Source organism: Oncorhynchus keta, chromosome 21 (genome assembly GCF_023373465.1).
Source record: "Oncorhynchus keta strain PuntledgeMale-10-30-2019 chromosome 21, Oket_V2, whole genome shotgun sequence".
Classification (NCBI taxonomy): domain Eukaryota; kingdom Metazoa; phylum Chordata; class Actinopteri; order Salmoniformes; family Salmonidae; genus Oncorhynchus; species Oncorhynchus keta.
In genome coordinates, this window is record NC_068441.1 from 12,457,609 (window position 1) to 12,470,853 (window position 13,245).

Below are 13,245 nucleotides of genomic sequence, written 5' to 3' on the forward strand. Positions count from 1 at the left end.
TGCGGAGTTTGACTGTCACACTCCTCAAGACTGGCTTGCCCTAAGCTATGTAAAATAATTAACTGATCGCAAACCCACACCTGCCAAAGCTCTGCTGGCCTCCACTGACAAGATACCACCAGGACGGTGCTTTGAGAACAGCTCTTAATTTAAACCGGTTGTTTAAAGAGGGATGTCCCAAATATAAATTATGGTAACCTAAAGGTTGTGTTTGTTGTAATGAACAATGTGCCAGATCATTCTTCAGAAAATAAACCATTGTTTGAGACAGTTCTCTCATCATCTCTGGTTCTGTAGAGGACACAAATAGCCCCAACCTGGAAAACAGTTGGCAGTTTGCTTATGTTCTTGACTACAACCAGGAGAAAGGGCTTTATCTGGTCCAGAAGGCTGACAAGAATGGCAGAGTAAGGGAGGCCAAGTGAAAGCCAGTCCTTAACAGAGGACAGAGAACCAAAGGCATTTCATAATTTACTACCACCTCTAGTGTGTCAATGCAGTGTGTTGTTGTCCAGCATACAACATACACAAAGTCTCACTCTTGCCCAGCTCTGTAGAGAGAACACAGAGGCCCTGCTTGTGACGTGGTGAGGTTGGACCCAGGTGTAGAGAAGAGACCAGACAAGGAATCAGTGGTTAAGGATAAACATAATACTTTACTAAGAAACAGTAGCCGCAGGATCACAGAAGGTCAGCGAGGTGAACAGGGAGGTGACCAAGAACCCGATGGTCACTCTGACAGAGCTCTAGAGTTCCTCTGTGGCAATGGGAGAACCTTCCAGAAGGACAAGCATCTCTCCAGCATTCCACCAATCAGGCCTTTATGGTGGAGTGGCCAGACGGAATCCACTCCTCAGTAAAAGGCACATGACAGCCCGCTTGGAGTTTGCCAAACTTTTATTTATTTTATTTTAATTCACCTTTATTTAACCAGTTAGGCAAGTTGAGAACAAGTTCTCATTTACAATTGCGACCTGGCCAAGATAAATCAAAGCAGTTCGACACATACAACGACACAGAGTTACACATGGAGTAAAACAAACATACAGTCAATACTACAGTAGAAACAAGTCTATATACGATGTGAGCAAATGAGGTGAGATAAGGGAGGTAAAGGCAAAAAAAAAGCCATGGTGGCAAAGTAAATAAAATATAGCAAGTAAAACACTGGAATGGTAGATTTGCAGTGGAAGAATGTGTAAAATACAAATAAAAATAATGGGGTGCAAAGGAGCAAAATAAAAAGCCACCTAAAGTCTCTCAGACCCTGAGAAACAATATTCTGTGGTATGATGAAAGCAAGATTGAATTCTTTGGCCTGAATGCCAAGCATCATGTCTGGAGGAAACCTGGCACCATCCCTACAGTGAAGCATTGTGGTGGCAGCATCATGCTGTGGGGATGTTTTTCAGCGGCAGGGACTGGGAGACTAGTCAGGATCGATGGAAAGATGAACGGAGCAAAGTATAGAGAGATCCTTGATGAAAACCTGCGCCAGAGCGCTCAGGACCTCAGACTGGGGCAAAGGTTCACCATCCAACAGGACAACAACCCTAAGCACACAGCCAAGACAACGCAGGAGTGGCTTCAGGACAAGTCTTTGAATGTCCTTGACTGGCCCAGCCAGAACTCAGACTTGAACCCGATCGAACATCTCTGGAGAGACCTGAAAATAGCTGTGCAACAACGCTCCTCATCCAACCTGACAGACCTTGAGAGGATCTGCAGAGAAGAATGGGAGAAACTCCCCAAATACAGGTGTGCCAAGCTTGAAGCGTCATACCCAAGAAGACTCAACGCCGTAATCGCTGCCCAAGGTGTGTCATGACTGTCCTGATCAGGTCAGGTTACAGGAGACCACAACCCTGCAGATTATCTCTCAACCCCAACAGAGGAGGAGAGATCTAGAGGTCTGAAGATGTGGGTTTTTTATGACCCCTCACTCCCATAGTAAATCTTAGGCCACAGACAAATTCCTTTTGTCCTGTTACTATGGAGAACCAGCCTCAGAACATTAAACATGAAATAAAGGGACTTTGGAACAATGGTTTCCGTCAGCCACAATGGTGGTCATGACGATAGATGGAATATGAAAATGTATGTCATCTTTGTTTTGTTATTAAAGGTTAATAGATGACGTTATTACGAAAACATTGTAACGTCAACAGTTTACCTAATATATGTCTGATGTTTATACATTGTACATTGTATGGAAAATGTCCAAATCAAAGATAATCTTTTGGTAAAGATGAAATGTGAAGTTAGTTGTCTAAAATTGGATTTGAGTCAAATCTAGACCTTGCTCTTAACTTGGTACACCCAGAGAATTTCCCTAAAGGCGGTTACGCCCACTTCTGACCCGAGGGTATAAAACCTGTGAGTGAACAATTTACAGATAAGACTAAGTATATCTCATTGGTCACCCCCAAAGCCAATTCCTCATTTGGTCGCCTTTCCTTCCAGTTCTCTGCTGCCACTGACTGGAACGAACTGCAAAAATCACTGAAGCTGGAAATTCCCATCTCCCTCACTAGCTTAAAGAACCAGCTGTCAGAGCAGCTCACAGATCACTGCACCTGTTCATAGCCCATCTGTATACAGCCCATCTATCAACCTCAATCCCATACTGTATTTATTTATTTTGCTCCTTTTGCACCACAGTATCTCTACTTGCACATCCATCTTTTGCACATCTACCATTCCAGTGTTTAATTGCCATATTGTAATTACTTCGCCACCATGGCCTATTTATTGCCTTAACTCCCTTATTTGACCTTATTTGCACTCACTGTATATAGACTTTGTTGTCTTTTTTGACTGTATGTTTTGTTCATTCCATGTGTAACTCTGTGTTGTTGTATGTGTCGAACTGCTATGCTTTATCTTGTCCAGGTCGCAGTTGCAAATGAGAACTTGTTCTCAACTAGTTTACCTGGTTAAATAAAGGTGAAAAAAAGTGACCCAAGCTGCAGCCGAGGTCTAAAAAGTCAACGAACCCAAACGCAACACAAGTTTGAAGACAAATAAATATTTTTCTACCCAAGCTACAGATGAGTAGCTGTGTCTAAGCGGGTGAATTCAAGTCGAACCACCTAGGCTCCACTCCCCATCGAATCATGGTATCTACACTGTTTCATTCCTACGCTGTGAGCTCTGAGCTACAGAGCTGTCTGTCCTCAGAAGAGCACTTCCAGAGCAAGGGCGAGAGAACAGACTCCTAAGCCAAAAGGACACTCACATCATGAGGACAACCAAAGAGTTGCGCCGGAGAAGTGCGTCATTGAGCAGCCTGAACGGTCCACGCGGATAATCCACGGAGACCTTCCCCACGTAATTACATCATTATATTATGCAGTTTGGGGCAAGGCTAGGGTTAGAATAAGCATAGCTGACAAATTCACCCAAATGTATATTTCTCTCGTGTACTTTCTCTTTTTCTCTCTCTTTTAAATCCACATTTTGGGTAACATGCGCCATAGTGTGTTGGCCCGTTATACTAAGTTCTAATCAATAGCCTAGAATGTGTTTTTGTGTATGTATATCTTTTATCATCATTTTAGCTTTCTAGTAAATAAATACTCAACTAAGATTTGTGTGGTACGAACTCATTGGTGAGACCCGGGTCCGTGCAGATTCCCGGATTATGCGACGTTCAGAACGAGACTGTAGAGGTAACTGGTTAATTAGCGGCTGTTGTAAAATTGATATTCTGATATTCTTTGAGTTAATTTAGGAAATAGAAACTCAATAAAAACAACTTTTCCCATGGTGCCCCAGGTTAATGAGTTAATAATTGCTTGATTCAGTTAATCACGCAATTAGAAACCTTTAATCATTCGATGAGCAACAGTCGTCACATTAACTAATACAACGTCACGACAAGTGCTTCAACAAAGTACTGAGTAAAGGGTCTGAATACTTATGTAAATGTGACATTTCAGTTTTTCACATTTTAATAAATTAGCAAACATTTGTAAAAACCTGTTCTTGCTTTGTCATTATAGGGTATTGTGTGTAGATTGATGAGGACTTTTAAAATCCATTTTAGAATAAATCTGTAACGTAACAAAATGTGAAAAAAGTCAAGGGGTCTGAAAACTTCTGAAGGCACTGTATATCCAACGCCCTGATACACTCTTAATAACCTGCTCCCAATTGCATTGTGTTGGCTCTGTGTGTCCCTCCCAGACACGGTGGAGTAGAGGTTCATCAGCAGTGACTTCTTCAACTTAAGCCTGTACAGCAAAGCGTGTCGCTCTCTGTTTGAGAAGCGCAAGCTCATGTATGTCTTCCTGCTGTGCACTTGATGAACAAAAACAAGAGCGACATGGTCAGAGGAGGAACTGATGGTGTTTGGACTGTATTGTTGTGTTTACAGTGTATCTACTCTGTCTGTGTCCCACCCTGCCAGTCTGAGTGGCGATACGTGCTGGCAGGGGAAGGGGCCTAGCAGCAACTGGCCAACCCTGCAGTGAGCAATCATACATTTCTTATAGACACAATTAGGGTTGTCACGATACCAGTATTGCGATACCCGATTTTCCATGGCAAAAATGAAAACACCAAGCAGACTAAACTTTATGGTCCTATTAGAACTTGCTTTATGGAAAAGAAACAAATATAAATCTTAGTGACAAGATAAGGACTGTTTCCTCTGGAAATTTAGTCTGCTTCATGATTTGTTTCCCTGCCACGATACTTCTGAGTATCGTGACACTGGTATCGTGACAACCCTAGACAACACATTCCAGTTTGCTGTGTGTCAATAGATGATGCACATAGCTGTGTGTGTGTGTGTGTGTGTGTGTGTGTGTGTGTGTGTGTGTGTGTGTGTGTGTGTGTGTGTGTGTGTGTGTGTGTGTGTGTGTGTGTGTGTGTGTGTGTGTGTGTGTGTGTGTGTGTGTGTGTGTGTGTGTGTGTGTGTGTGTGTGTGTTGAGAGCAGGTCCCAGGGGAATGAATACCCAACTGAACTCTTTCCAGAAACTGTTGATCCCGCGCTGCCTGAGGGCTGATCACATGACTCACAACCTGCAGGTCTTTGTGTCTGCTCAGCTGGGTCAGCACTTTATAAAGCCACAGGTGCTGTACCAGCACTGTTTCACGTTTGCCTTTCCGGACAGTGAAGATATCGAAGTTGCATTTTCCTCATTGCCACTGTCAATGCCATCTAAGTTTAATATTTGGTTTGGCCTGTATCCATCTTTGCTACCAGGTTTATTCTAAAGTCATTTGGTTTAAATATTTACAATCACTGCAGAGCTCAGAGCTTGTTTATTTGATGTTTCTCAAACACCCTTCTGTACTGTACCTCTCTCCTTCCTCCCTCCCTACCCTCCCTCTTTCCTTCCTTCCATCTCCTCCTCAGGCTTCAGATATGTCTGCCTCTCCCCTGGTACTGACCTAGCCTCTGACCTCTTAAATTTGCTGACGTCATGAAGTTCTACAAGATGAGTGCCATCTCCCTGGGCCAGGGGCAGGTCAGCCGGGCCTGGGGAATGCCTGGGAAAACTCACTATTCACACCCAAGGGACAGCCCACTATAAATCAGTCCTCCCAATGAGAACTCTCATTTGTCATGCTAAGAATAGCTTAGTCTCCCCACCTCAGTGTGAATTACCAGTCTATTTCTAGCCAGAGGACTACTCTTTTCCCTGTATCCCCTACCAAAGAAATGCTATGTTCACCATCACTAAGAGTGCAAGCCAGTCTGGGAAATAACTGAGAAAGAGCTAGGCCCAGGCTCAAGGTCATGAGGTTTGAACCTAAGCCTGGAGATCTCTATGGTATTTACCTGTCCATGTTGGTATCATCTTGAGACCGCTGTGTAACTGGTCCTGTGTGTTGTGGTTGTGCGTCAGGGTCCCAGGGCTGAGGCCATGATACACAGTGCCATGGAGAGAGGCAATTGGTTCTTCTTCCAGAATTGCCACCTGGCACCCAGCTGGTTGCCCTTCGTGGAGAAACTGATTGACAACATTGACCCAGATAAGGTGGGCTCACCTAGAAGAACACACACACACAAAGCTGAAGATATACAGCACCAGTCAAAAGTTTGGACACACCTACTCATTCAAGTGTTTGTATTTATTTTATTTTTTCAATTTTCTACATTGTAGAATAATAGTGACGACATCAAAACTATAAAATAACACATATGGAATCATGTAGTAACCAAAAAAGTGTTAAACTAATCTAAATACATTGTATATTTGAGATTCTTCAAATAGCCACCCTTTGCCTTGATGACAACTTTGCACACTCTTAGCATTCTCTCAACCAGCTTCATGAAGTAGTCACCTGGATGCATTTCAATTAACAGGTGTGTCTTCTTAAAAGTTCTGTAACGTTCGTCTGAAGAAGTAGGCCAAGGTGCAGCGTGGTAAGTGTTCATGATCTTTAATACTCAGAACACCAAAAAAACAACAAAAGGAATAACGAATGTCACGTTCTGCCGGCTTCACAGAGCTAACAAAAAAGAAGATCCCACAATATAGGTGGGAAAACAGGCTACCTAAGTATGATTCCCAATCGGAGACAACGATAGACAGCTGCCCCTGATTGGGAACCACACTTGGCCAAAACCAAAGAAATAGAAAACATAGAATTCCCACCCCAAATCACACCCTGACCTCACCAAATAGAGAAATAAAACGTATCTCTAAGGTCAGGGCGTGGCAGTACCCCCAAAGGTGAGGACTCCCGGCCGCAAACCTGATCCTATAGGGGAGGGTCCGGGTGGGCATCAACCCTTGGCGGCGGCTCCGGTTCAGGGCGTAGCCCCCGCTCCGCCTCTGGCTCCTCCCACCTTGGTGGCACCTCTGGTGCGGGGGACCCTCGCCACCGGCCCCAGACTGGGGACCCTCGCCGCAGGCCCCGGACTGGGGACCCTCGCCGCAGGCCCCGGACTGGTGACCCTCGCCGCAGGCCCCGGACTGGGGACCCTCACCGCAGGCCCCGGACTGGTGACCCTCGCCGCAGGCCCCGGACTGGGGACACCCTCTGCAGGCCCCGGACTGGGGACCCTCGGACAGGGGACCCTCGACGCAGGCCCCGGACTGGGGACCGTCACCGGAGGCTCCGGACTGGGGACCGTCGCTGGAGGCTCCGTGCCATGGATCCTTACTGCAGGCTCTGGGCCATGGATCATCACTGGAGGCTTCGTGCCATGGATCATCACTGGAGGCTTCGTGCCATGGATCATCACTGGAGGCGTTGTGCCATGGATCATCACTGGAAGCTTTGTGCCTTGGATCATCACTGGTGGCTGGGTTCGTGGAGCTGGCACAGGATATACTGGGCCGAGGAGGTGCACTGGAGGTCTGGAGCACAGAGCTGGCACAACCCTTCCTTGCTGGATGCTCACCCTAGCCCGGCAACTGCGGGGCGTTGGCACAGGACGCACTGGGCTGTGAAAGCGCACCGGAGACTCTGTGCATAGAGCCGGTGCAGGATATACTGGGCCGAGGAGGCGCACTGGAGGTCTGGAGTGTAGAGCTGGCACCACCTGGCTGGATGCTCACCCTAGCCCGGCAACTGCGGGGCGCTGGCACAGGACGTACTGGGCTGTGGAGACGCAACCGGAGACACAGTGCGCAGAGCCAGCGCAGGATATCCTGGACCGAAGAGGTGCATTGGAGGCCAGATGCGCTGAGCCGGCAACATCCGTCCAGGCTGAATTCCCACTCTAGCTCGACAAATGCGAGGAGCTGGCACAGAGCACACCGGGCTGTGCATGCGCACCGGTAACACACGGCACAGAGCCGCATAACATGGTGCCTGACTAATCACTGTCTCCCCACGGTAAGCACGGGGAGTTGGCTCAGGTCTGTAACCTGACTCCGCCAATCTCCCCATGTGCCCCCCCCGCAAAAAAAATGGGGGGGGGCTGCCTCTCGTGCATGCTTCGTCGTGCCAACTCCTCGTATCTTCGCTGTTCCGCCTTTGTTGCTTCTAGCTCCTCCTTACGACGGCGATATTCTCCAGCCTGTGCCCAGGGTCCCTTGCCTTCCAGTATCTCCTCCCATGTCCATTCCTCCAGAAAACGCTGCTCGGTCTTTTTGTGGTGGGATCTTCTGTAACGTTCGTCTGAAGAAGTTGACCAAGGTGCAGCGTGGTAAGTGTTCATGATCTTTAATACTCAGAACACCAAACAAAAACAACAAAAGGAATAACGAACGTCACGTTCTGCCGGCTTCACAGAGCTAACAAACAAGATCCCACAATATAGGTAGCCTGTTTTCCCACCTAAGTATGATTCCCAATCAGAGACAACGATAGACAGCTGCCTCTGATTGGGAACCACACTCAGACAAAACCAAAGAAATACAAAACATAGAATGCCCACCCCGCATCACACCATGAAGACATGAAGGTCAGTCAATATGGAAACTTAAGAATGTTTCTTCAAGTGCAGTCGCCAAAACCATCAAGCGCTGTGATGAAATTGGCTCTCATGAGGACCGCTACAGGAATGGAAGACCCAGAGTTGCCTCTGCTGCAGAGGATAAGTTCATTAGAGTTACCAGCCTCAGAAATTGCAGCCCAAATAAATGCTTCACAGTTCAAGTAAAAGATACATCTCAACATCAACTGTTCAGAGGAGACTTTGTGAATCAGGCCTTTATGGTCAAATTGCTGCAAAGAAACCACTACAAAAGGACACCAAAAAAAAGAAGAGACTTGCTTGTGCCAAAAAACACGAGCAATGGACATTAGACTGGTGTAAATTTGTTCTTTGGTCTGGAGTCCAAATTCTTTGTGAGACACGGTGAGGGTGAACAGATGCACGGAGGAGGAGGTGTCATGTTTTGGGGTGCTTTGCTGATTACACTGTCTGTGATTTATTTGGAATTCAAGACACACTTAACCAGCATGTGTACCACAGCATTCTGCAGTGATACGCCAGCCCATCTGGTTTGGCCTTAGTGGGACTATCATTTGTTTTTCAACAGGACAATGATCCAACACACCTCCGGGCTGTGTAAGGGCTATTTTACCAAGAAAGGGAGTGAGCGAGTGCTGCATTAGATGACCTGGCCTCCACAATCACCTGACCTCCACAATCCCCTGACCTCAACCAAATTGAGATGGTTTTGGATGAGTCGGACCGCAGAGCAAAGGAAAAGCCTCCAACAAGTGCTCAGAATATGTAGGAACTCCTTCAAGACTGTTGGAAAAGCATTTCAGGTGAAGTTGGTTGAGAGAATGCCAAGAGTGTGCAAAGCTGTCATGAAGGCAAAGGGTGGCTATTTGAAGAATTGTAATTGTAAAATATGTTTTGATTTGTTTAACACTTTTTTGGTTACTACATGATTCCATATGTGTTATTTTATAGTTTTGATGTCTCACTATTATTCCACAATGTAGAAAATAGTAAAAAACCCTTGAATGAGTTGGCATTCTAAAACTTTTGACCGGTAGTGTATTTCATGGAAAGAACAGATGCTCATAATGTTTTCTACACTCAGTAAAGCAAGATGTAAAAACCTTTGTCACTCTTAAACCTGCCAACACCTCTTCAGGTACACCAGGATTTTCTGGGGGGCTCACCAGCCTGCCCAGCAGCACATTCCCAGTGTCTATCCTCCAGAATTACTATAAGATGACCATAGAGCATCCCAGAGGCATCAAGGCTAATGCCTGTTGAAGACCTCCCTGAGCCTGAATGATGACTTCATCACTACCTGCACCAAGGTCTGGCTCCTCCCACTTTCATACTATACTGTGCATTGTATTGTGTAATTCAGGTGGAAAACATCATATCCAGACACCTCAACTAACACTGTCCCCTGCTCCTCCTCTTCTCTCCTATCCAGGCTGCAGAGCTTAAGTCCCTGTTCGTGTTTTCTTCCCACTTTTCCTTTGGTATTTCTCTTTTCATCTCACCTCTCCTTCTTTCTCTTTTGTCTACTCTCATGTCCTACCCTTTTATCTCTGGTCCTTTTGTGCTAGCTATTCTCCACTGTCCACTATTTATACACTTCTCTCCTGTCTACAGTTCTGTAACTTATCTCTCTTCTCTCCCTGTAACGCTTTACACATTCTTGTCCTCTGTCTGACACACTGCACATATTCCAAATTGGTTCCTATTGTCATTGAAATGTCATTCTTATGACATACATTTGAACTATCAGCTGAAACAAATACCTCTAGCAAGAGTATGCATTTTTATATGGGTCAGAGACTGTGTGTGTGTGTGTGTGTGTGTGTGTGTGTGTGTGTGTGTGTGTGTGTGTGTGTGTGTGTGTGTGTGTGTGTGTGTGTGTGTGTGTGTGTGTGTGTGCGTGCGTGCGTGCGTGCGTGCGTGCGTGCGTGCGTGCGTGCGTGCGTGCGTGCGTGCGTGCGTGCGTGTGTGTCCTCTCTCACTGAAACTCTACTCCAGCAAGAAACCGGTTTTGAACTTGTTTTACTTATATTTGATGCTTATATAACTCTTACTGTAGTCTGTTTTAGATGTTATACTTTGCAAAGACCAACAGATTTGAGTTTAAGCTTAACAGAGAACATTTGTTGCATTCTTCTTGTTAGCAAAAGCTCATAGGAAATGCTCAGGATACCATTCTGTTGACATGCTAACATACCTTATTAACTAATCAGTTTGGTACATATCCCAAAACAAGGTCATGGCCCCACCAGCCCGCCACAGGGGGATGGGGATTTTGAGTTATTGTGTGTTGTAAGTTTGAATTAATTAAGGCTGGGCTAGTAATGTATCTTGTTTGTCCCCTATCAGTTTTCAGGATGTGATGACTAAGTCCTGTATGAGGAGTCCATGAACACAGTCCTAATCCAGGAGGTCATCAGGTAACCTAGCCCTGTCATTAATCACTGCTGAAGTCCCTAACGTCTTGTCAGTGCCACATCTTCTTCTCCCACCATTAACCTCAAGCCAGTTCCAGTTACCATCCTAATCCTCCGTATCAGAGAGCGCTTCTATAGTTATATTATATTTTTTCTCATGATAGCTGTAGTGAAATGTGTTGTTTTAAGGGGTCAGACATAGTAGTAGGGCACCCCTGGAACAAATTGGGGTTAAGTGCCTTGCTCAAGGGCACATTGACACATTTTTGCTTTTCGGCTCGGTTATTCAAACGAGCGACCTTTCGGTTACTGGCCCATTTTCACCATTCTCCTTAGTATCTCTCTAATTCTCATCCGTCCAACCTTCTCTCTCTCAGGTATAACCAGGTTGTTAGCGGTCGTGTCCCAGAGCCTCAGTGATATAGTGAAGGCTCGAAAGTGCTTAGTGGCGAGGTCATCAGAACTGCCGCTTATGGCCAACAGCTTGTTCGTCAAAAAGTACTTGACATGTGGCAGGCCAAGATACTCACAGGAACGCATACACTACATGACCAGAATATGTGGACACGTGCTTGTCGAACATCTCGTTACAAAATCATGGACATTAATATAGAGTTGGTCCCCCCTTTGCTTCTATAACAGCCTCCACTCTTCTGGCAAGGCTTTCACTAGATGTTGGAACATTGCTGCGGGGACTATCTTCCATTCAGCCACAAGAGCATTAGTGAGGTCGGGCACTGATATTGGGCGATTAGGCCTGGCTCGCAGTCGGCATTCCAATTCATCCCAAGGGTGTTCGATGGGTTTGAGGTCAGGGCTCTATGCAGGCCAGTCAAGTTCTTCCACACCGATCATAACAAACTATTTCTGCATCTCACTTTGTGCACAGGGGCATTGTCATGCTGAAACAGGAAAGGGCCTTCCCCAAACTGTTGCCACAAAGTTGGAAGCACAGAATCATCTAGAACAGGGGTACTCAAGTACTACTTGAGAAGGTCCGGTCACGCAAATTTCTGAGGTGGCAAAGGTCCGGATGGATAATGTAATTTATCGACGTAATAACAAACCCCGCAGCTCACAACCCATGCGACCCCAAACTGTTCACACCCCTCTTGTTGGCGGATATTTTTTGCTGTTTTTTGCTGTTTTAAAGCTAATTTCCTTAAATTCTATGCATTCTTCCATGTCTTGTGTGTGTTTATATGATACAAGGGGTCGAAGCCCGAAACATGTCAAATTGCAGGTCTTAGGGTGTCATCGCCGAAGTCAATGCCTCTCCTTGTTCGGGCGGTGTTCGGCGGTCGATGTCGCCGGTCTTCTAGCCATCGCCGATCCATTTTTCATTTTCCATTTATTTTGTCTCGTTTTCCCACACACCTGGCTCTCATTTCCCTCATTATGTGTTGTGTATTTAACCCTCTGTTTCCCCCATGACTTTGTGTGGTATTGTTTATCTGTTTTTATGTATGCGCACGTTAGGCAGGTTGCGCTGGGTTATGTTCAACCCGTATTTGTATTTGGTGTTCATTTGGGCCGTGTGCTTTTGGTTGGCCAAATTAAAGGCTCCGTTTTGCTACCTAATATCTGCTCTCCTGTGACTGACTTCCAACAACCCTTCACACATACCTTGACATAGGGTCCTGTGGTCTAGAATGTAATTGTATGCTGTATCTTTAAGATTTCCTTTCACTAGAACTAATGGTCCTAGCCCGAACAATGAAAAACAGCCCCAGACCATTATTCCTCCTCCACCAAACTTTACAGTTGGCACTATGCATTCAGGCAGGTAGCGTTCTCCTGGCATCCGCCAAACCCAGATTCATCTATTGGACTGCCAGATGGTGAAGCATGATACGTCACTCCAGCCCACACTTGGCACACTTGACACTTGACACTTGGTTGGCCAGGGAAACCCATTTCCTGAAGCTCCATATGAACAGTTCTTGTGCTGTCGTTGCTATCAGAGTCAGTTTGGAACTCGGTAGTGAGGGTTGCAACCAAGGACAGACGATTGTTACGTGCTTTGTGCTTCAGCACTTGGAGGTCCCATTCGGTGAGCTTGTGAGCTGATGAAGACAGCTTGTCTATCGAAATGTTGGATATTAGGTTATTCAATTATTGCATCTGAGCTCCTATAGAGCTCTCCTTTTCTTTTTCAAGTCTTCTACTCCGCTAGCCGGCACATCACCTAAACAGGTATGCGTTTCTTTCACCTCCAGATTAGCTTGTGTGGCCTACCACTTTGCTACTGAGCCGTTGTTGCTCCTAGACATTTCCACTTCACAATAACAGCACTTGCAATTGACCGGGGCAGCTCATGACGGTGCCACGTTGAAATTCACTGAGCTCTTCATTGAGGCCATTCTACTGCCAGTGTTTGTGTATGGAGATTGCATGGCTGTGTGCTTGATTTTATACACCTTCCAGCAATGAGTGTGGCTGAA